Genomic DNA, 24,398 nt, shown 5'->3' on the forward strand with positions numbered 1-24,398 from the left:
TACAAGAGAGCCAGGTTGCACTCCACTTCACCAATGAATCAAGTCCTAGGTCTTTGCTGAGATTTTTAACAACAAATACAAAATACAACCATATATTTTTTTAAATGAGACGACATCATTACATAAACACTGCCCACTGGCATGGGTATTTTAGTGTATGATGGGACAGCAGGAGCCAGCACATAAATCTGAGGGCCAGGGTCAGTGCTTAAGCAGAGATTACTTCTAAGCTTCACTTACATGTTCTATTTTGGCCCAGCAAATTACAGTGTACTTTTGGAAAAGCAAATGGACTCCATTCACTCTTGCTGGCACAGAAGGGGGAGCAACATGTGACTTCCTGAGCCAGCAGGGGCCACTGCACAAGGAGGGGAATTCAGTTCCAGATGCAGACAGGCACTCCACCCTCCCTTAGGGGTTCCACTACGGCAATTAAGTCGCAGTTGAAGCTTCACAGAAGCCCAGCTGATAGAGGACACATTGACTCACTCAGTCTCCTGGGTCCCTGGCCTGCCCCTGGCCCTCACTCAGTCTCAGACACTCACTGGGACCCTGATCCTCACTCAGTCTCCTGACACCCTACCCACCCAATGCCGTACTATTCCATGGCCTTTCAGAGAAGGGGGAGGTCCAACCAACTTGTACCACAACAGCTTTGTCCTAACCCATGGTCTACGTGGGCTTCTGCTGGAATAACCAGGGCTAAATATCCTTTTAACACAGTAGATTGCATACAGTAGATTGCTGTAGCAAGATCCAACTCTCTTTACTTTCTCTCACCTCCCCCAGTGTGATGATTTGTTTACTGAAGAATCCTAACTGTGTGCAGTAAGAGAGAAATGACCAAATTATGTGAAAATCTACCCTCATGGTCTGAAATATCCCACTGCCAAACTACAGTCCAACAGCTTAGATTCAAGAGAAAAAAATATGTAGGGCTAAATTTTCATAGGGGCCTCAACCTAGCAAGTAAAACTGTACCTGTAAGTTTACATTCCCAGATCTTTTACATGGACAAAAGCTGCAGATGCAATTTTAGAAGACACTTTCTAATATCTGTCCCATAAATTACTAACAAAAACATAAAGCTAATATAGACTAATAGAAGGTCCCACTCTGATCATACACTATGAGCCTGACCTTCTGTATAACACAGGCCATAGGATTTCCCAGAATTAATTAACAAAGTCTTGTTTGTCAAATCAGAATAATGTTATTAACAAGTTATCATAATGTTGTTACTGTAGGAATGAGATTTTACCTTAATATACAGAACTGATTATGGTTAGGAGCATGAAAACACTGTGATATGGGTTTAATTGTATTCCTTTTAAGATGTTCATTAACTTGTAATTATTATATAGGCAACATACAGTATTTAAAATATTTCTGTTAAAGATCACAAAATCATTTTACTGACAGACAGCCACTCAGTAAAATTAGGAAGTTATATTTGTACTCAGTAGACACTGACAATTCCATTAAATCTATCATCTAGGAAAACATAATGGTGTTAATACCCAATACATATGTATATTGTTATTATCTTTGTTTGCCATTGGCAAAAGAAGATAAAATAACTTGTTTATGCAGTGGAATCGTATTGTTGATAATTTAAAAAGACAATGGGATTATACCAGTTGGACAGCATCACAGTTGACCATAATTCAGAGATGACTATTAACCAGGTTATCTGAAAATATCTGAAAAGGAGGTATTTAGGGACTGATGCAAAGCCCACTGTGGTCATTGGAAAGATTCTCAAGTTCTTATCGAATAGAAAATGACTTAACATAGTCAAAATCACAAGCATATGTTAATATTTTCCTTTTGGGCAATGGACATGTAACACAAGAAGCATTCCTTCTATGCCAGTGGATTCCAGACTATTTTCCTCAAAGTGCAGAAGATAACATTTGTCATGAAATCACCTATTAGTCTATTCATCAAAGAAGGAGCATGAACATATTTACTTCCTTTTCTTCACCATGGGCTGATGGACACTTGGATGGAAAACTGGAGAGAACCATGTCTAAAGAAGGGCCCCCTTTAAGACTATGCCATGTGGTAACACCAGCAAGACTTTCCTACGTGGGCAGACATTAATGATCTCTTTGTCACATAGAAGTCTGTGGTGTTAAAAATACCATTATAATACCACTTTAAACTGAAGCTTCTTATTTCTTGAAATGATATACTCCAATCATGAACCATAACCAGAGCTGGGGCTTGCATGTTTGAACAACATACTGGTGCCACTGATAACTAATCCAACAGACAGCTGTATGTTCTTATCTCAAAGACTGACCAATATTCCTCTGAAAGAACTAACCATTGCTTAGAAAGGGTGTCTCTTACTGTAAAAAAATTATAGTTTATGATTAGCACTTCCAGTATGTCAGTTATCAGGTTTTGTTAAGACTAATGAGAACTTGAAAACTCAGAATATTATCAAGAAATTCATTGTTTTCCCGAGTAACTTCACTAATCATTGTATAAAGACATAACTAAAAGCAGCCACGTGTGTAAAGTGACTTGAAGCTAGAAAATACTTAAATATCACATGAGATTGATATTGTCCTTCAACACTGTGGGCATAATTATTCTGTGGTTTGCGAAGGCAAAAGCAAAGTGCCCACACATCACCTAAAGCCTGTACAGGAACTGTGCTTAAGGGTGACAGTCACCTAATGGCCACAGAGTAGGGGGCTGGATTTCTCCAATTGACTTCAATAGGCTTTGGATCAGGCACACAGAGCCTTGAAGATGGAGTATATTTTACCCAGAAAAAACACATTACTGAAGATAAGGGTGAGAGGTATTTTACGAAATACATCTATATGTATAGTTGGTTGTAAACTAAGGCTACTGAGCAAATACCTAATATGGAAAGATTAGAACAGTTTAAATAGTTCAAATCGTGAATACACTGAATGTGGGGGTTGAAATTTGGATATATATATATATTAAGAAATCTTTTATGTATAACAATGTCTATGTTAGTAATAACAGCTTGGAAAGATTAATTTCATACCAAACGGGGCTTTGATCCTGCAAACACATACAGACATAAGTACTTCTATGCACAGTAGTGGTCCCAGCTAACCATATGTAAGTGTTTGCAGGAGTGGGCACAGGCCCTGATTCAGCAAAGCACTTAAGCTCCAGTTTATGTGCTTTACTGAAACAAGGTCCTAATATTTAAAAGCCTGAGAGTGCATTCAGCTGAGCACCCTCCAGTCCCATCGTCACCAGAAGGTACTCAGCACTCTGTAGTACTGAAGCCTACTAGTATGAGTCAAATCATATTCGACTTAATGTTCTAATAATGTATTCAATATATTTTTCCATCAATTAATTAAGCAATTATCCACAAATACATTTTTAATTATTCAACTAGCTCTATGGAGTTCTTCAAATAATTTTATTCATTTTTTCAATCATGAATCAATTATTTGTCAAATATTTTTAATTATTTGGGCAGCTCTAGAAATTATACAGTTTGTTAATTATACTTAGGTTGTTATATAGGTTAGAAATAACTTTGATTGGGTCGTTATACTGATGGTCATAGAATTTTAATTGGCACTGATATAGTCCTATGTGAAAGTGACTGAAAGCTAATACAGAAAATATTGCCTTCCTAAAAATACAATTTTTAGTTTTTGTTTTACATTAAACTATTTGATTAGCACTTTTGATACATTTTCACATTCTGCGTTAAATTAATATTAATTTCTGTTTGCACTAGCTGTCTTGCTTTATTTTTTCTTTTCCATAATTTTCATTTTTAATTCCTTCATTTATCTTGGAATATTATTTAAATTAACAGATTTATAAAAGTCAGAAAGAGCCATACCGAAGACCAAGTCTCAAGGCGACACATTCAAACTTGTAAAGGAGCTGTCATTAAATAATAATTGTATGAGACTAATCCTATATTAGTATTTTTAAAAACATCCCTGCTCTTATCTTAGGATGGCATCATAACGATTATAGTTATAACACTGACTCCTATTTTGGACATAAACACCACACACCCTCTTCTAGAGCCAGACTCTCAGCTGGCATAAACCAGCCTAGCTCTACTCAGTGGAGCCACGCTAATTTACATCAGCTCGGAGCTGATCAGGGCCTCAATCCTGGATTGAGCTCGACATGGGCATACCCCTAAGATCATATAGAGATCAGTTCTGGATCGGAGCCCAAGTAATGCATCGGAGCCCAAGTAATGCATAATCCAGGTGATTTGGGATTTTGTCATTTCTTAAACCTTAGCGCCCAATATATTCATAACCACAGCAGAGGTGCTGCAGTAATGTTCACTCATTCAAGCAGAGCACAAAACCTCCGGTTAAAAATATCATAGGAGCTACTCAGTCTATGCTCAGTGACATTGGTATCACACCAGCCAGTGGATCTACTCCTGAATTACTCCAGCATAAACAAAGTCAGAATCAGGTCCATTGTCTGCTTTATGCAAAGACAGATTGTATCATGTGTTTGGCGCTCAACTAACCAGCCTCCTTTCAGAGTTCCCCTGAAGTAACAATCTGAATTTCACACCTGCTTATCAAGACTACTCCCCTTAATCGACTCTTCTGTTATCTGTCCTGACTAGTATATATGTTAGCATTTGGTAGAAGGGAAGGGAAACATAACCTCTTCCCATACACAAGGAAGAGTTGAAGTTTTGAACCATTGTGATGTAGTGCATCAATCAGATATGATGAACTGTTCCACATCAGTTCATGTCACAATGCTCTAATGATGTGTGGTGGTGGGGTGAAATTCAACACAACAGGACACATCCTCAGTGCACAGTTGCCTGGATTGAAACAGTCATGTCTGAAGGCAGTTCACTTCCCACTGATCTACCATTGTATGCTGTAAAATACTGGAAAAATAACTGAAGGGACGAATTTACCAATTTGACAAAAGAAACGTTACTAGATTTAGGATCAAAAAAAGAAAAGGGTAACACTATTCATGAGGGGAATTCCTATTGCGTTAATCTGAAGTGAGTCAGTTATTAAATGGGATGTCTAAAATCTAGTGTCAAAACTTCTGGGTTGAAATCCTGGCCCCCTTGAGTTCAACAGTGCAGAATTCATTCCCCTTTACTATGTGATTTTCACCTAGGATCAGAAATGTTTTCTGAAAAGGCCCATACATTTAGGTTCCTCCCTCTTTACAGCTTACAGTGTGTTCTTCACATGCTAGTACAAGCAGGCTCTGAGCACATCTTTGTCTGTTTTGCCTTTCAGAGGCAACTTTTGCTTTCTTCCCTGTATGGGCTAAATTTTCAGGGCTGCCTCAATTTGGCCTCTTAAAGTGACAATGTCAACTTGAGCTTTTTAATTGTTAATAACTGAATAGTTAAATCAATTTTTTCTGATCAGTAGTATGTTCTGACTTTTTTTTAAAACAAAATTAGAGTTTCTCTGCTCCCCAGTTTATATTAGTAAGGGTCTGAAGCACACCACCACCAAACCTGTTTGGTGGTCCCAACTCTACTCCCCAGTCCCTCTCTTTTTGTGCACACACCTACAAACTGTAGCTGTAACTGGTAAAAATCCTTGCCGAGCCTATGCCAGGGTGTACACCATCAACACCACCGTGAAACTCACTGATGCACAAGTACACAAAATAAACAATTTGCAAACCCAGGGAAAATGTTCTTCAGCCTTCTTCTGTTCTTGTCTTAGAGGTCACTTGTAGGTACAGAACTTTCAGGGCTGTTATTTCAATCTGACAGTGTCTCTTTAAAGTCTTTACAAAGTGGAGTGAAGGGGCACTGGATCCAGACTTACACCTATGCTCTCACCAGGAAACCCCATATGGGGAAGGCGGAGGAGCAAGAGCTACATAGATTGGAACAGAAATTGCTGAGGAGCTGCCCAGAACCTGCTGGATGTTGAGAGGTGAGTGGACCGGATTCCACCTGCAAGGTGGGAGAGTCCCAGAGTCTGGGCTCCACCCTGAGCCAAGAAGTTTACAGAGCAATGAAACAGCCCCAGAGCCTGAGCCCTGTTTCTTTGCTTTGTATTCACACCCATAGTTCCCCTGACAAAGACTGGAAATAGGAATGCGTATTATCCTTACAGGGGAGTCTGAGGTCACTTTGTGACTGTAACTGTCATTAGACAAAGGAAATCCGTTCCCTTTGTTTGTACTTGTGACCAGCATACTAGAACTAGAGGGGGGAGGAGGAGAGAGGAAGGGAGGGAAGGGAGTAAAAAAGGAGAGTAGATTCAATTTTTCAACCAAAGCCATGTGAATGAGAGCTTTGTTATTACCTGTAAGAAAGATTTCAGGTCCATTTTCCCCCTGAGACAAGCGTGGAACATTAACACTACTGGGAGTCCCATGTGTGCATGAAAAGGGAAACTGAGCCTATGTTCTTCCTAATATACGGATGGGAGTGCAGCTGACATGTAATAGACCCCTCCCTTTTGTAAATATGGATGGATGAAGGAGGGGGAATTTGGTCACAAGAAGGGGAAAGCATAGGCAAAAGTGACAGAAGAATGAAGAACCTGTTCCATTCAGGATAGTATTGTATATTGCACCCACTTTGGCATGGCCATATTCTTCTCAGTCCTTTTTAACAGTAAATCTTCAGTGTGGGCTAGCCAAACTAATGTTTAGATATTTAACATCTTAAATATTATTCAAAGGGTATTATGATTCCTGTTTAAACAACTTCATTATGGGCAACCTTTAAAACTTCACTGCTTTGAGATCCTTGGATGAAAGAATTGTTATTTATGACCAAACTTTTTATCTGAAAAGAAAATCAGGTCCAAATAAATAAAATGAAAAAAGAATTATCTCTCTCTCATATACACACACCACAGGGAAATATTAGATAATAAACACTGACTGATAGAAGAACCATATGATTAAGGCAAGGTATTAGAGTGGTGCCTTAAATCTATTATTAAGATTAAATGTCACAGAAAGAGCACTGTAGACCGATACATTGTGGCTCACTGACTAAACAAATACTGTAGTAAAAAATGTGATATATATATTTATGTAGGCATAGATGTAAGCAAATATATATTAGCACATTAGGCACAGAAGGGATCAATGAACATTTAAAGGCAAAACTTGTGAATTGTAAGTGTACCTTAAATACCTATATGATATCACCCCTTTTAAACCTTTGGTTTCACCACCTGTCTCCATTTCTGCACTTCTTCCTCCGTCCTACCCACAGCTATCTACGCTGACAGCCACACCAGGCCAGGATAGCAAAGATGGGGTTGGCTTCAGCTGCATCTCACCTGACAGACAGTAAAACTCAATGGGACCCTTTCCCTATCACTGTATGTCTGTCTTTGTGCATTTGCAACCATGTCTTTCTCTACTAATAAACGACAAATCTGCAATATGTATCTTACAAGGAGAAGACAAATCAGAGTCCCAAAAATGTGTCAGCCGCCAAGGTTTTAGTATGAATTTTCACCAAAAATTACAATGCCACCCCCTCGCGCCAAAAGCAATGTGTCTCAACCCCTTTAGGGAGGAAGAGTGGGTCACTCAGCTCAACAGCAAGCCTTGGTGGATTACGCAGCAGAGCAGATGGGCTCCACATGTGATCTCAGCCAGTTTTCATCAGCTGGATGTTGGGAACAAAGCAAGGGTACAAGTGTTAGAGGGGACTAGAATAGCTTCTTGTCGCAATGACAGCAATGTGCAGTAGAACAGTGACAAACTTTCATCCTGAAACCCTGATACATGTACAGTTGCCTGGTTTGAGTTTAGCTACAGACTCAGTCCAGCTTCATTAAAGGCCTTATTTTTAAAAGGGCCTTAACTTTGGCTCCTTTTTGAACCTACAGTTTTATGCAAATAAACATCAGTTCCGTTTTTCCACTGGCAGATGATCTGTGGTGCAATCAGGTAGCTAGATGTCTACCCTGCTCTCATTTACTTCCACAAATAAAATATTTGCATGTATCTCTCTAAACTGAAACAGATATGTAACACATAGGCTTGATTGCACCCCCAACCCTCAAAATATAACAACAATTAGAAATGCATTAATAAAAAGCTATACAGAGAAGGAAAGTCTCCATGCTAAACTGCCAGAGCTGCTTTTTATTCAGGTAAAGGACAATTAATCTGTGGTGCATGACTATCACCTCAGATAGGCCATATTTAAAATTTTGCTGTTCCTTACACTAAAACTTCCCCTGCTGTGTTTACCGAGTTGAACATAATCTTTTTTCTCCATTAGTTTCAATATTTAGAATAATTTCACTGTATCTGAAATCACCTAGATGTTACAATGCTGCCACAAATACTGTACTAGTTTCAGGCTTTGTCCATGACACAGAATTTAACTAAAGGTTAATAGACTATTGAGGTATTTTTGGTTGCAAGTGAAATTTAATGAATAAACATTTCAATAAATTACCTCATATAATGGAACCACATACTATTAATGCCTGAGTTACAATAAATGCTTCAGTTCTTTTAAATTTCGTGAAAATATTCAGTTAAGAAAGTTACCGTGGCAAACTATGTTAAACAAAATCTTGATAAACTATACTTATAAAACAGTGTTTCCCCAGACTTGGGAGTAAAACTGTGGCTTGTCAGTCTAAGTGTCTGTCTATGGCAGATGGGTAAAGGTTTCAGTCTGCTATCTCCAGACTCATCTTATGGCCCTGGTTCAACACTATTAAACTGCTCTCTAGACAAAAGAAGAGCTCGTTCAAAATGGGTGCTGTGAGCTGTCTGGTCAGTGTACCTGTACAGCCTGTCTGGATGCACATAAACTACTGGCATGGGAGAAATGGAATGCACTTTGGAGATTTTTAGAGTTTCATAAGAGCTGAAAAAGCAGCAGTCTGAAGGTTAAAGCTGGCTAGTCAGAATGGCATAGTTGGCTGCATATATATCCAGGTGGCCTGGGCATATTGGCAAACAACTGGCAGTCTGCCCAATACATATGGCTTAGATTGCTTTGCTCTTCCCATGAAGCCTTCATAAACTCTTGAGCAAGCATTCATTTTAGAGCAAAGTGCATCCAAGTGTTAAATGCAATTTTTCCCCAAATTCAACCAACTTCACCTTTTTTTATTTTAAAGAAAGAAATGTTAAAATAAACCATTTCTCTTTTTTTAAATTTACTTTTAAATAAAGGTTTCCTCCCATGGCTTTTTCCTTCTTGAGTTGATCTGTCCTTACTTTTTAAACTCCTGAAAGTATCAAACATGCTAGCTTTTATTCACATACGAAACTAAAATCACTTCAAGGGAGAAACACACATCACAATATGCAAGAAGTTACCACAGCACAGTTCCTATTTACATAAAGGATCCAGGCATTTGAGGTGCACATTAACAAGTGTCTTCTGCCACTACCATCACCTATGAGCTAAGGGCAGATGTCCAGCTTTCATTCCAGTTTTCCTAGTTAGTAAAAAGAAAAGGAGGACTTGTGGCACCTTAGAGACGAACAAATTTATTAGAACATAAGCTTTCGTGAGCTACAGCTCACTTCATCGGATGCATACAGTGGAAAATATAGTGGGGAGATTTCCACTGTATGCATCCGATGAAGTGAGCTGTAGCTCACGAAAGCTGATGCTCTAATACATTTGTTAGTCTCTAAGGTGCCACAAGTCCTCCTTTTCTTTTTACGGATACAGACTAACACGGCTGCTACTCTGAAACGTGTTCCTAGTTAGTGTAGCTTTAAGCAGGCACTTGTCTTTATTGAATATAATTTTATTTTTGAATATTCCCTTCACTTACAATTTAAAAAAGAAGTTCTATTGAAAATGAGCATTCAAAAACTTCACTTGAGTGATCCATTAACACAAAAGCACCTGGTATGCATTACAACACAAACATCTGTTTGATCATGGGTGTTGAAGCACAGGTGCCTATACTATTCGTGGTGTAAATACTCCATTAAACATTCACAACAGCTTTGGGAAAAGCACTAAAGTACATGCTTAATTCTAAGCATGTGCTTACATCTCACAGGTCCATGAGCAAAAGTCCATGGCAAAGGTAAATTCCAGTCAAACTGAAGTCAATGGGACATAAACATATATTTAAAGTTAGGTATATGCTCAAGTGCTTTGCTGAACTTGGGTCTCAAATAGTAAAAGCCAAGTTGGACATGAAGAAACACCCTCCTCAGTTATAAAAAAAACATGAATTCTAACTATAGCTTGCTTGCCCTTTTTCCATTAAAAATGCTTTTTGTGTCAAAAATAGGACACTGGAATATCTGAACAGTGATTTACGGTAATCTAAATCACAAAATTAATTTTACTTTGATGGACTTTAACCGCGGTTGCTCAGAATTAAAATACTGTTCAAAAAGGGAGCAAGCTTAACTCAGTTACATCTGGTTGATTGGATTTTTTTTTTTTTAAGGAGGTCCTTGCCATCTTGGAACATCTTACCCTAATCTAATCTCTCTGTGGTACATTTTTCTATAGCGTCCATCACTGCAGTATCTAAAATGATATTTTAATGTTTTCATTCAACAGGGTGTCTTATTAAGAAGCCTTTGAAAGGCATATGTGTGGTCTAATAGTGTTAGCATGATCTAGTGATCTGAGCCTTATGCTATTAATCTGTGAGAGAATGGATGATTTTATAGCTAAAGCATTGGAATAGGACTCGGGAGATTTGGGTTTTAAATCCACAATTTGACACAGACTTTGTGTGTGCCCTTGGGTAAATCACTTAATCGCGGTGTGCCTTAGTTCTGTAAAATGGGGCTAATAATACTTCCTGTCTCCTATTCTTTGACTGCCTTGTCTATTTAGATTATAAAATCTTCAGGGCAGGAAATGTCTCTTACTGTGTATTTTTACAGTGCCAAGGCACAAAGCAGCCCTCATCTCAGTCAGGGCCCTAGGAGCTACCATAATATCGATAATGTATATTGATATAACCTCTGTGCCTCAGTTTCCCTAATTGTGACATGGCAATATTTGCCTGTTACACATGTATGTTGTGAAGATTAATTCATTACTTAGTGTTTGTAAAAGAACCTGGAAGATGAAGAAAGTGCTATATAAATGCCAAGTATTATTATTATGATCATCAGCAGTCAAGAGTAAGAATTAGGGGGAGAAAAGTGACTTTCCCAAAAATTGCATGCTGCGGGACAGAATGAGATGACCTTGGTACCATCCTTTCCTTCATCTTCCTCATCTCCTTCCTCATTGGCAAGGAGAATCACTTAGAGTTTTATTAGAACATACCCATGCCAAGTTGGATAAGCTCCAGACAACTCTGTCCTCTTGCAAGGGCAACATTTGAAGTATTCTCAGCAAACCAGGAGGGCCTAGATGGATCAAGGAAGGAGGTGGGACAAGCAGATCAGGGATTACTGTTTGTAAGATGCACTATTAGACAAGTCCTTTGACAGATGGAGAATTAAGAACTTTACCTTGGTAGAGTGGATTGCAGATTATGGAGAATCAAGCGAAGGCCAAACTTCTGTGTCTTGGATTTCTCTGCTGAGAAGCAAGGTGCATATACCACTGTATTTTGAAATAAAGCCTTGGCAAGAGTCCTCAATATTAATATGGAGGACAAATCCATTTCTCTTTATGTATCTTTATCATACAAGTAAAAAAGGAACAGTGGTGTGGATGAACCTGGCGGTATTCTGATGTGCTTTCAGCTAATAGAAAATAGATATGGGCCCAAACCAAACCCCAAATCAAATCACACCCAACCTCTGAGAATATTAAAAACCTGAATTCAGATCTGATTGGAATTTGCAAACAACCCCTGGACCAGATCCTCACTGAAGTCAATGGAGCTATGCCAATGGAGCTACACCAATTTACATCAGCTAAGGATCCAGCTGTCTATCTTTAGAGTGGGTCAAATTAAACTCCTCCTAACAGCACTGAGTTTTGAGTTTTTTGAAATCTGGATCGACATCTGAATTTTGCACCTCGAACCCATGTGAGAGCGAGAGAGAGAGAGAGAGAGAAAGAGTGCTGAGCTTCACAAGGAAAAAATCAAAATTTTCTCTTGATTCTCTAAGAAGGGAATAAAATTACCTGTCCCTAGATGTAAACACTAGTGGTCTGGTGAAACTCAGTGATTTAACCTGACTTCTGTTTTTGTTTGGGGATTTGTTTAAACTGAAAACTCAATGTGAAATTCAAGGTGTACAAGCCACATGAATCAAAATGAAAGAAAAAGTTTGCATGAGACAGAGCAAACCAAAACCATAGCACTGCACAGAGTTTAGGATTTTTTCTAAAGAAAATTGATATAGCCATGTTATACCCTACCAAACTGAGAGTCAGATAACTGACATCCAATATATTCTGAGACAATACAGGGAAAATTTCCTAGAAAAAAGACTGGCAGTCACTAAGAGGACCCAAGCAGTGAAGGTTCAAATGAGCCATTCTTGTTAGTAACTGTGCAAATGTCTTGAAAATAGTCTCTCAATTAATGTACTCCTTCTGTGGCTAAAAATATGGAGCCTGATCACCCCGAACTCCCAGTGAACTCAAAGGAAGCTGATGGCACCCAGCCCCTGGAAGGAGCCACTCAGCTTCTAACAGCAGCTCGATCTGTGTATATTTAATGTTGTTGGCAGATCAGTCATATAGTTGTATCAATGTTCATTTTTGAATTGTGTTAGAGTAGCTGTTTCCATTAGAATGTAGTGTGGATAACAAACTTCACCGTTCACTAGAGTTGCAAGTGTATGCCTTGGACTGTGGAACATTTTTGCTGCTAACCATCACCCTCTGTCTTCTTTTCCCTTTGGACTCTACAAGCTCCCTGCTTGGGTCCCAATGCTGCACACATGCTTAGCTTTACTACCATGACCAGCCCTACTCAAGGTAGTAAAGTTAAGCGTGTCCATGTTTGCAGGATTGGGGCCTTGGAGACCATGGTGAATTGCACTTCATCCTTTTTTTACAACACTCCTAGTGTTCAGCTTCTCCATGTACTGTGAGCCAGAAGAGTTAAAACCAATTTATACTAGCTGAGGACGTAGCCCCGTGTTTTTAAAATCCTTTAATATATATAGAACTTTGTAAAAAAATTAATAATAAAAAATATATTTTTAAAATGTTCTAAAATAAACAAAATCTAGTTTAGTAAATACACAGATTTAAAACATATGGATCCAAATGATTGTTACTGTAAACACACAACATAATTTTTTATGGAATGCTCAGAACAAAAACTTTTTTAAAGATATATTTTTATTTAAATTTTGAAGTTATTTATTATAAATATTTTTCTCAAGGGAAAAAACACACATTTGTATAGCCATTAGAAGTATGTTTCATTTTATCCCTTGTGTAAAACGGCACATGAAAAGTGTATTTACAAAGGAAATACCAGTCCTGGAATTATTTACGTCATCACAGAGATGATAATAAATTAATGTATAGTTGTGTGTGTATACACTTCATATGCACAAAATAAAGGGCCAGTTCCTCCATCTCTTACTCACACAAGCGGTAATATTGCATTCACTGGCATTATTCATGGGAGTAATTTGGAAAGTAGGATTTGGCCAAATGTTCTCACATTACAGCGTTGTTTGCTAAAATTGGACTTTTTCCTAAAGACCAAATGAAAAAAGCCTTTAAACACATTTATTTAAAACCATTACCTAAAGGCAGTGGAAGTTGCAAGTTCTCAATTCCTACCAGGGTTGGGCCTTAAATGTTTTAGGGGCTGCTCCAGCACGTACTGAAATCAATGGAAGTTTGACCATTGACTGTTAAAAGCAGGATCTGGCCCTCGGAGCTCATCTACCTTTTCCTCTGAAATGAAGCAGTGTTCAGGAGGCCAAGGCTCCAGGCTTTTGGTAACATTCCCAAACATATGGGAAAGCATGGCTTTATAAAGCTGCATTTAACAGATGTTTAAAGAAAGACAACTAACAGATCCAAAATGTACTAATGAAGAAAAAAGACAATGTACATAAATTCAACTGCATGACTCTTTATAGCACTATCGATGCCCTGGAGCCAAAATGCAAATTAGTCCACTTATTTGCAATATGACACTCTCAATTTTATATTTAATATTTTAGATCATTACTAAAACTGATTTTCTTTTGAGATGATTTCTTCTGGCACCTAAATGAAAGAAGATTTACGCAGTATGAAGCACATTATACTTTGTCAGCTCATAGAGTAATAAAAAAAAATCATGACTATCAATTACAGCTGAAAAAAGGTAACTGGAACAAACAAAACGGAACTGATTTTTGATACAAGTGTCCCAGAAATATCTTTGTTTGTGAATTTTAAAACTTTTTAGTATAAAATGTTTAGTTTAGATGGGTTTTGGAGCCCAAAGACAAACTGTTCAGGTTAGCAAACCAACAATGTCTGCTCATTTTGTCCCAATCTTTTCAGCTTAAATATCCACAATGTGCCATTATTACTGAATCATTATCTGCCTTTAGCTCTGACAACAGCATCATACGGGCTATGAAAGGCTCCTTTCTTCTCATGATTAGTCTGTAAAACATTTCCTCATCTTACAGTGCTTTTCAGCTTCCCAGAATGCATTGCTCAATTACAGTGCTGAAATTAACTGTATGCCACTCTTATTTATTGATAAAAGAATAATCAAGTGCTCCAGCACACTGCTTACTTTGGCCACAATTTTTATATCAAGTTTCAAGTAATGCATTTTTTAACTCTTTCAAGTCTTTTATAAACTCGTAACATTTACTGGGGCCCCAGGTCAATATTTTGTTGCTGTCTGCGTCAATATACCATAAAATATCATCATTTTGCTCCATGTAACCTTCTTGTAAATCAGCTCTGTGATAGTTGACGCTTTTAAATGAGTCTCAGAAAGGAAGGATTTCATTTGCTTTATATATAATAAGGGCCGACAGGGATCTACAGAAATCAAGCGCCGATAACTGTTATTCACTGAAAAAAACACATGCCTAACTTTTTTTTCCACTTGTCTTTTGAATTCGTATAAATCCCTTACACAGTTTGACAAATATAAATGGTTATACTAAATAAAGGCATTTCAATCAATATTTTAATTAGATTATTTTAGCTTTGTAAGTATAATTAGAATTTTCTTTTTACACTTACAAATGAGACCTATACTTAGTGTCTGCAGCATTCAGTGCAAAACACCCAGTATGAGTTTATGGTATTTATATGGAGAATATTTTGAAATCAGGATATGAAATCATGTTTTAATAGGCAAAACAACTACAGAAAAAGTGTTTTAAAAACAATGGGCCTGCTTCTATGAAGTTGATGATAAATTTCCCGTGGACTTCAATGAAAACAGAATCGGGCCCTGAGCTTATTTCTCAGTTTTACTGAAGAAAGAAGAAAAAAAAGAAGAAATTTCTACTTGAACATTTAATTGTTCCATATGCTTAGTCGAACAGAAGAATGAAAGTAAATACACTTTTTAAACCTCAAAGATACTTGCTAATCTATGCATACATTAATCATTTATACCATATGATTATTGTTCAGTATTTGCGTAATAACAAATGGAAGGGTGTGGGGGTTATTGTTGGTTTCAGCAAACCACATTCTATTCAGGCAAAGCCAACTATTAAAGAAAGGCCTAACTTGCCAAACCAAGATAAATACATGCCATTATTATGATTACATAAAAGCCACTGCTCTCAGCATTACAATTTCTCTTATAATTGGCACTATTATAATTAAATGAATGCATATGTTTACAGTTCTTCTTTGAATGGTAAAGTGATTTAGCAATGATGGTGTCTCTAATTTCTTTTAACTGTACTGGCAGACAATCCGTGGTCTAAATACCACATTGCCACAATAAATTAGTTAAGCATCTAGTAAAGTCTCCATTGCTATTGAGTTTAAATGTATTGTAATAAAATAGCTAGTAACCACTTAATATGTACAGGTAGGAAAATATACAGCTATTCATATTATATGAGCAAATCAACTGCAAAAGGCTTTGCTGTAAAATACACGTATTTAAAAATATTAAAAAGTAAGTAGTCAAAGGTACACAAGTCCTGATTAGTGTTGCAACTTTGGTCAAATGTATAAGAGCATTGCTCCCAGGGAGGATTGCATAATTTTGTATAACAGTCTAATTCAAAGCAGTATATGTAAACTGTCAGTTAGTGTACACAAAAAGGTGTGACACACAATATGTATGTGTCCTAAGTATTCCAAGCATTCACCTGTACTGACTGACAGCCTATACATTATAGTAAACTTGGGCTAGAAAAGCTACCAATCAGCTTTTTTGAATAATGCATTTTTATTTCTATCTGCTTTGGCTTCTGTATTCACCGGAATATTCAAGAATCTGGTTACAAAAGTGAGAGTGAACAAGGAGTCAAATTATTTTAAAGCTCCTTGTGTTAGCACACATATCATTCATGGCAAATGACAGAACAAGTGCTTCTGAAACTCTGTTATTATGATTAGCCTCTCACAGCTGGAAACTTGAAAGCAGTTCTGTCATTTTCCAACTCCTACAAAGTATTGTTGGGATTTCCTACCTTCATTGTGCTTTGTTAGGTAGCTTACCTGGAGTGCTGTAAAGAAGTCCTGTAATTAAATGTCACTCAGTAGGTTGACCAAACAGACCATAAATACACTGGAAAATTTGAATTCAATCATGACTGTTTCCTGATAGTTCTCTAATTCTTGACACTCAAGCTGGCATTAGAACACCACATTTAAGAACCCACAGATGTGCTGCTTTTGGTTCAAGATTTTGATATTGACACAAAAGTTCAGTGAAAAATCTGAACGTGCTGAACCAGGACAAGAGATGATTGAAGGAAAAGATTAATGTAATTACAGACTGGTTGAGATGTGTGTTGCAAGTAAGATGGAGGATTTTTCATGGTTGTATACCAGCATATGGACAAACAGATCAGGGGATCAAAAAAATACTAGTTTTCCTGCAAAATCAAAGGGACCATATCACTGTAGCCTTTGTAAAATGTACCGAGATTTCTGACCATTAAGTGTAGACCACCTCTCGGGGTTCTTCACGGAAGGTTAGGTTTTTTTTTTAATTCTCTCTACTAAGCTTAGTCAGGTGTCAGAGTAGCAGCCGTGTTAGTGTGTATCCGCAAAAAGAAAAGGAGGACTTGTGGCACCTTAGAGACTAACAAATTTATTGGAGCATCAGCTTTCGTGAGCTACAGCTCACTTCATCAGATACATGCATCCGATGAAGTGAGCTGTAGCTCACGAAAGCTTTTGCTCAAATAAATTTGTTAGTCTCTAAAGTGCCACAAGTCCTCCTTTTCTTTTTATGCTTAGTCAGTAATTCTATTAAGGAAAAAAATACAATTGATTTATAAGGTTTGGGTTGAATAAATAAAACTGAAAATATTTGGGTAGACCTTGACTCCGTATTTTTTTACCAGATGGTTTATCAGGTATATATGTTGCCTGTATTGTTATTCTGGCTGTTGCCATGTATGTGGCAACATTTTCAGGTCCAGATTTTTCCAGATGTAGTAGTGATACAGTGAGGGATACAAGTCTGGACCCTGTCGGCACTGTGCCCAAATTACTCTCTACCATGAAAAAACACCCTACCATAAAGCCAATGAGTAAGAAGGTGGAGCTAATCCTTCTGGCAAAGGAAGAATCTACAGGCTTTTAAAAGTAGATATGATCATTTCTCTATATTGTGTGTTGTGAATGCCATTTTAACCATGCTACCAATTAGTTCACCCTTAGAAATATCTAATTTGTACAGATCTCCTGTCTTTCCTGCACTTGAACTAACCTTTTCATACTTTTTTTTGCCATGCTGATAAACCACATCTATGAGCTATGAAAGAGAGTAGCACTGAAAATCTATTCTAATGCTGTAAATTTAAAAAAAGACAAAAATCAAAAGTACCTGCTCAAGCACATTTAGAAAAATGGAGACAATAAGCACAACCCACTGACTGGACACAGAGGACCAGAGCCCCAGCAGATGTAACCCTCCGCTTAGCTCCACTGATTTCAGTAGACTACATCATTTTACAGCAGCTGTGGATCCGGGTCAGACTATGTACACAGTATTAGCCCAGTGGAGGTCAGTGCTCCAGTTTATAGCTTGATCCTATAAGGTGCTGAGTGACTTCAGTTTCTATTGACTTCAGCACTTGGCAGGAGGCACTCAGCACCATGCAGGGTCAGGCTCTTTCTGAATTGCCCAATGAGGTATATAGGCTGATATTTCTACCCATTCCTAAAAGGTGTGAGTTTTCTTTCAGGTACGAAAATGGGAAAGTTAGTTCTAAGGAAAATAACAACCTATTTGGCCATAAGACCCCATGACTATGGTTGACAGGAATTCAAGATGTAGGCAGCTACAATAGCAGACTGGGCAGGCACAGAAGTAGATCTCTTACAAAGCATATGGAGGTAGAATTACAGGGTCAGATTTTCAAAAGCACCGTCCAAAGCAGATTCTACAATATTTTGGATTTAAAAATTGATGTATGCAAAAATTTGGCTGAAGACAAATCTACATGCAAAAGCTTAGACGCATGCAGTGTTAGAGGCTCGGTGGAGTTTACTTTGAAAATGTGTCCAGCAAAAGTTTAAGGTGTTTGATTATTAACATCTTCTCCTTTTATACCAGTCAGTTACAAAGTATGAGATCACCAGGTATTTTTGGTGGCCTCTCAATCATGTCAAAGATCATCAGACAAGCAGATGGTGTACATCTGGGCTTACCCAGCAGCAAGGAGAATATTCACTGGCACAGGTAGAATAATAAAGATTGAATTAAGTATACATCATTCATTTAGGACCTGTGGAACTGGATTATTCCTGTTGTTCTATTTACTTCTCTGAACCAGAATGATCTGGCCAGGAAAACAGAAGGAGGTATGTATCATCACAGGAAACTGGGCTAAGAAGCCTTGCAACATCTCGTGCACAAAGCTAACCTATTCCAATCCACTTTGCTGCCTAGGTTGATTCAGTGAGGAGTTGAGAACCAGGATGTTAATGAACCTGTTTTGCAGGGAGGCAATCACGAGGAACTTTTCTGGGATTTCAGTGGGAAACATGACAAGAGGCCAGGTTCTCAGAGGGCATAAATCAGTGTAACTCTATTCGCTTTCATGGAGCTGCATCAATTGACAACAGCTCAGCACCTGCCCCAACCTCTTTAACACCATTTAGATTTGTCTTGGCCACTAATTTATATAAACAACAAACTATGGGCCAAATTCTGCCTTCAAATACAGGCCTACAGCTCTCACTGGCTTTAAGAGCTGTTCTGCACATTTATGTAAGAGCAAAAGCTAGCCCTCAGTTTGGACTTTCATAAAACCACTGAAGTGTTTATTGGTTGGGTTGGTTTTTGTTTGCTTGTTTTTTGTAGTAGTTTCAAAAAAAGTAGGAGGGGGAAATATCAATAGCAAGTACCTTCTGCTAGCTTGCTATGAAAATGAAAGGGGCTTGACTATACTGGATGAAATTCTGTTGATTTATTATTAACGCATATATTTAATTATGTTAAACAAGAAACGGATCTAACTTTAACCTTTCTTTTAATCGAAGGAGATCATCATGGGACAAAGCAAGGGTCAGCTCCTGCTCCCATGCAGTCTACAGGGATTGCGACATTGACTTCAACAGCAGGAGAACTGAGCTATGAGCTAACATTGATAATATTGCACAAGTAGTGATTGCATGGAAACTTTCTCCCTTTAAATTTTCCATGGATGGTAGCTTGCTATGTATTCTTGTAAGTGCTATGTAAATTTTCACATTTCCTTGTAAGATATTTAGGATCTGTCACAAAAAAATCAAAAAGACACAAATATTCTAACACTTTAAAAATATTGTTTGAAAAGGGTTTTCACAGAGTTAAGAAACTGAAGAATTCCTCGATTCACAAGTACAGGTACTTTAGTGAAAATGCTAGTTCCTGTGATCCTGCAATGCCAGATTTGTTGTAGTATTGCCTAGTGTTAACCAAAAATATTTGCTAGATTTTTTACAGGCATTGAAAAGCATTACCTTATTATTATTAATTATTATTGTTGTTGTTTATGGTTTATTATTAAAGTTGTTATTATAAGATCTAAGATTAAAGATTTTGCAGTTAGTAATATCTTTAGGTAATAAATCAAAGAGCCCTCACCACATTTACTACACAATATCAAATATCTAGGTGCCACATCGTGTAATCTATCTATCTATCTTTCTTTCTTTCTTTCTGAAATGCTAAAATATCAGAAAGTTGATGACAGAGAAGAAATGTTAGTACTGTAATCATAAAAGTTTTAACCCTTATCTTTCATCATCTAACACTCATTTACTCTCAGGTGCCCCATTTTCCTTCTACAAAAATCTCCTGTACATACCAAGGTGATGAACACAGTATAAATTCCTGAATAGACTGATAAGATTTAATTAGATAGATACTTTTGTTCTACTATACTTCCAATGATAGATAGGATCATGCTACTTAAATAAACAGACCTATGAAAAGAACAGAAAACTCAAGACCTTTACATATGCTTTCCAAAACTGTGAATGTTTAACAAATTTCACTTTGCATGGAAAATAAAATAGCAAAAGGCTTGAATATACACATCTGCTTTATCAGTACATTAAAAAACATTCGCAGTATGTATGCTTTCATTTTTTTTACAATTATGGGTTACTTCCTCCCCAGTATTTTACTACTATACATTTATAGGCCACATTCAGCTTACCCACTGAGTTAATACCTTACTCTGCAAACAGTTTTATTCATTTTAATGGGACTACTTGCAGCATAAGGTACTACTGAGTGGGCCAGATCCTGAGTTGTGTAAATTGGCATAGTTACTTTGCAGCTACACTGACTTACGCAGTTTGGGATCTGGCCTAATTAGGGTACGGGTGGTAGAACTGAAGTGTTTAGCAACAATCCTTTTCTGGGTATAAATAATAATAATGCTGCGAGTGACAGTAAATCTTTACACGTCCTGTCACCACTAGACTCTAGATAAGACATTCATGAAGATTCTGGGGGTTTCAAAAAACATCACTGTACAACAGGAATGGCCAATATTTGTTCCCATTGATATCAAAAGGAGTTTTACTATTGACATTCTTTGGAGCCAGTGCAACCTCTACATGCAATTACTCAATTTAAGAAGGACAGGTGTACACTAGAAACAGTTTGCTAGTGTAACTATATCAGTACAGCTATACCTGCAAACCCTCTTTGCATAGATGAGGCTTATACCAGCAAACAAGTGCTTATACCAGTTCCCTGAGTAAAATAAACCATACGAGCAAAAGCTCTTTCAAGCTGGTATAACTGAGTCTGCACTAGGGCTTTCGCCAGTACAGAAATGTTGCAAAAAAAAATCACACCCCTAATCAAAACTGCTTTACCTGCAAAGGTTTCTTGTGTAGATCTTGCCTCAGCTGATGTGCTCATCTACAAGATGCTGCTTGTTTTGCTTTTTCTTTGGAGTTATATTATTTTTTCTTCACTTGTTAATTATTTGCTCTACTTCAAAATGTTACACTTTCATAACTACAGTAAACTGAAGTCAATTAGAAAACCTTAGTTTTAATCTGCTCTTTAAAGTCCTGTGTGATATCACTTTTAAAAGATAACTCCACATAGTTATTATTATAATCTCAGAGATACCCAGAGCTCAGCTCCCTATAATCAATAATTAGTGAAACTGTGGCTTAACACAATTTTCTATTTTCCCCAAAGCACATACAATCTTTTCAGATCAATTTGTAGATTACTACCCTAGAGCAAGATTACAATGTACACAAACATTTTTTCATATCACATTAACTCACTTAATTTGCACACAGATAAAAGGACTGATATTTTTATTTAATTTTATCAGTGTAGGGCCAGATCCTCAGCAGTTGTTAATTTACTCCAACTGAGGATCAGGCCTGAAATCTTTACAGTATTCTTCATAAAAAAAGAATCCAAAAAAACTACAACAAAATAGCCCTACTGTCATCTGCTGGCAGTCCCATTACAGATATGATAGTGGCAGTTATTTATCCATCTAAGGCCCCAATTCTTAGCTGCACTGCAGCTGTTTTATGCCTCATCAGAGCTAAACAGCCTTAACCTGGCAGATCCCAGGAAAGGGGAATCCCTGCTTGGCATAGAGCCATTACTTCTCCTCCTGGCTGCCAGATGGTGGGCATGGGCAAGGGAAAGGTCCCAGTGCCCTGGCAAATCTAGGCTGCCAGAACAGTCCTTTGGAAACATTGGCAGCCAAAGGAAATTAGAACAGTCTCTTACAAACTCATCCCTATTTTTGAGAAACCTCTTTAAGGTCTGGCCAATCCAGCGGGAACTCTTCTGGGCCCTGATCCATTTATATTCCCATACTCTGGTATTTCACTGGTCAGAGATTCCCCAGAATGGCAGCACTTGCCAGACCACACGAGATTTGAAAGAACCTTCACAGGGGGCCCAGCAGAGTGGCTAACACAATTACTAGACCTTAAATCAGGATCTTCAATGTGAAACAGGGCTTGTAGAAGATGGGAGGCAGGGGGAGCAGGGTGAAACAAGAGTCTGAATGAGAAGGAAGGTATTGAAGATCCCTTGTGCAAGCCTTTAAAAAGGCTGGGGTTTGAGTCACAGAAGGGCAGTTTTACTATGAGTGAGAATGTGCTTATCCATTGCTAGGAACTACAGCAACACATATGAGGCCAATCACTGCTTGCCTTACTCATGAGTGCTGCCCCATTTACGTCACTGGGCAACATTTAGACCAAGGCCCCTTTTCACCACTCTTAACAGTGTAAAGAGCCCTAAAAGCAGATATATAGTCCAGATGCACCTACTTTAAGGCCTCTTTACACATCAAGAGTTGTGTAAAAGGGCCTAAATGCAAATGAGAATCCAGGCCATCAGTGCCATTAGGAGCATGAATAAAGTGAGCTAATTTAATGATGCTCCCTATGATACAAAAAAATTCTAGCACCATGAATGAGATAGGAGAGTACTGTAATTTAAAAAAAAGTGTTGAATAAACAGATTTCCCAACCCCACTCCCTCCACTCTTTTAAATATATAATTCTTAGAATATTGCTATGGGGGGGGGGGAGAGAACCTTTTTGTTATTCAGTGTTTATAACCGAACATTTTTGTGACAGAGGAGGAAGAAAGAATGGGACCTTTGAAAATACATGGGGACTATGAATCCAAAGGACACCAAGTCAGCGCCACAAAATTTTCATTTAACTGAAGAAGGATTCATATGAGTACCATCAGGGAAACACCTAAAGAGCCCTTCTGTGGACTGAATGGGGAGTTTATAAACATGTATTTCCTTAGACTCCTTGATATGATAGTATTTTGAATTATGCTGTAGGTGTGAAATAGAAACATAAATTTGTTTATAACAAAATTATGGGATAGCCTGCACTGTATCCTGTTTTAAAAGTACACTTGGTATTCAAGGACCTTTCAGGAAGAAAATATTTATCGACCAACTGAAGCACATCATTTTAAATCATGAATATCTTAGTAATCAGCGAATAGCCCTCAAAGTGTTATGTGGCTACAAGTCACTGGCTATTAGATCAACAGTTAAATACAGTCAGCTGGGTAGTGACCATCTGATGACCAAAAGTGAAATGGCCAAAGTGAAATGAATTTGATGTTTGCAGTCTAGTGCCCAGTAGAGAGGTGTCTCAACAACAACAACAAAACCCCTTCCTCCATGAACAGCACTAACTTACACCCTTGGTGGCAATTTCAGTAAAGACCAAGCAATGAATGAGCATGAAGACTCACATACACAATGGGCACGACATGAGGCCCCTCCAGTGCAAGTTTGCGGCATGTTTGGAGGTCTCTATATGGATACTTTTAGGATACATCCATTTTTAATCTTAATAAATCATGTTGGTGTCCCTTCAAATACATATTAATATGCCTCAGTTTGTTATAAGAGTCTCTTTCACCGTTTGCTACCGTGGAGTGGACATCCAATAACACGAGGAGACAAATCTCTCCAAGTCAACACAATGAGATGAGCTGATGCTTGGAAATAAAAAGAAAATTGCTCGCTCATGTGATTGGCAGATTGTTTCATCAGCACAAATTTAGGTGCTTCCAGGAAATCTTTATGTTGTTTCATCTCCATTTCACCCTTCACAAAATTTGTTAAAATTCAGATTAAGTGACATGCCATGATTGTATGGAAGATCAATTTTTGATGTTTACATAGTTTATACACAAATGTGTACTATTTGCGATTTGCAGAGCCATTTTTATAAATGTCTTGACAGCACTTAAACTGAACTTTGTTACGTAGCCAAAAATTAAACTATTTTTCTTATATCCCCCCAGATTTTAGTATGTTCTCTGATGGGGGAAATTGATTTACCATGTTAATTTTACACCTATGCAAATACT

General features: G+C 37.7%; 1 protein-coding gene and 1 long non-coding RNA gene across 9 annotated transcripts in view; one reads left to right on the top strand and one right to left on the bottom strand.

Moving 5' to 3' along the window:
• The window catches only part of NFIA (nuclear factor I A), a 329,888-nt gene that overhangs the window by 184,568 nt on the left and 120,922 nt on the right, over window positions 1–24,398 (bottom strand). The gene's annotated exons all lie outside the window — the stretch shown is intronic.
• On the top strand, window positions 2,112–21,552 carry LOC144269465 (uncharacterized). 3 transcript variants are annotated; one of them, XR_013346936.1, is made up of 4 exons: window positions 2,112–2,811; window positions 5,831–5,924; window positions 18,618–18,743; window positions 19,547–21,552. It is a non-coding gene; the product is annotated as an uncharacterized LOC144269465 (long non-coding RNA). The 3 variants fall into 3 exon arrangements; XR_013346935.1 differs by lacking the exon at window positions 18,618–18,743 and adding an exon at window positions 18,787–18,865 and having other exon boundaries at window positions 2,122–2,811; XR_013346934.1 differs by lacking the exon at window positions 18,618–18,743 and having other exon boundaries at window positions 2,143–2,811.

Source organism: Eretmochelys imbricata, chromosome 8 (genome assembly GCF_965152235.1).
Source record: "Eretmochelys imbricata isolate rEreImb1 chromosome 8, rEreImb1.hap1, whole genome shotgun sequence".
Lineage (NCBI taxonomy): Eukaryota > Metazoa > Chordata > Testudines > Cheloniidae > Eretmochelys > Eretmochelys imbricata.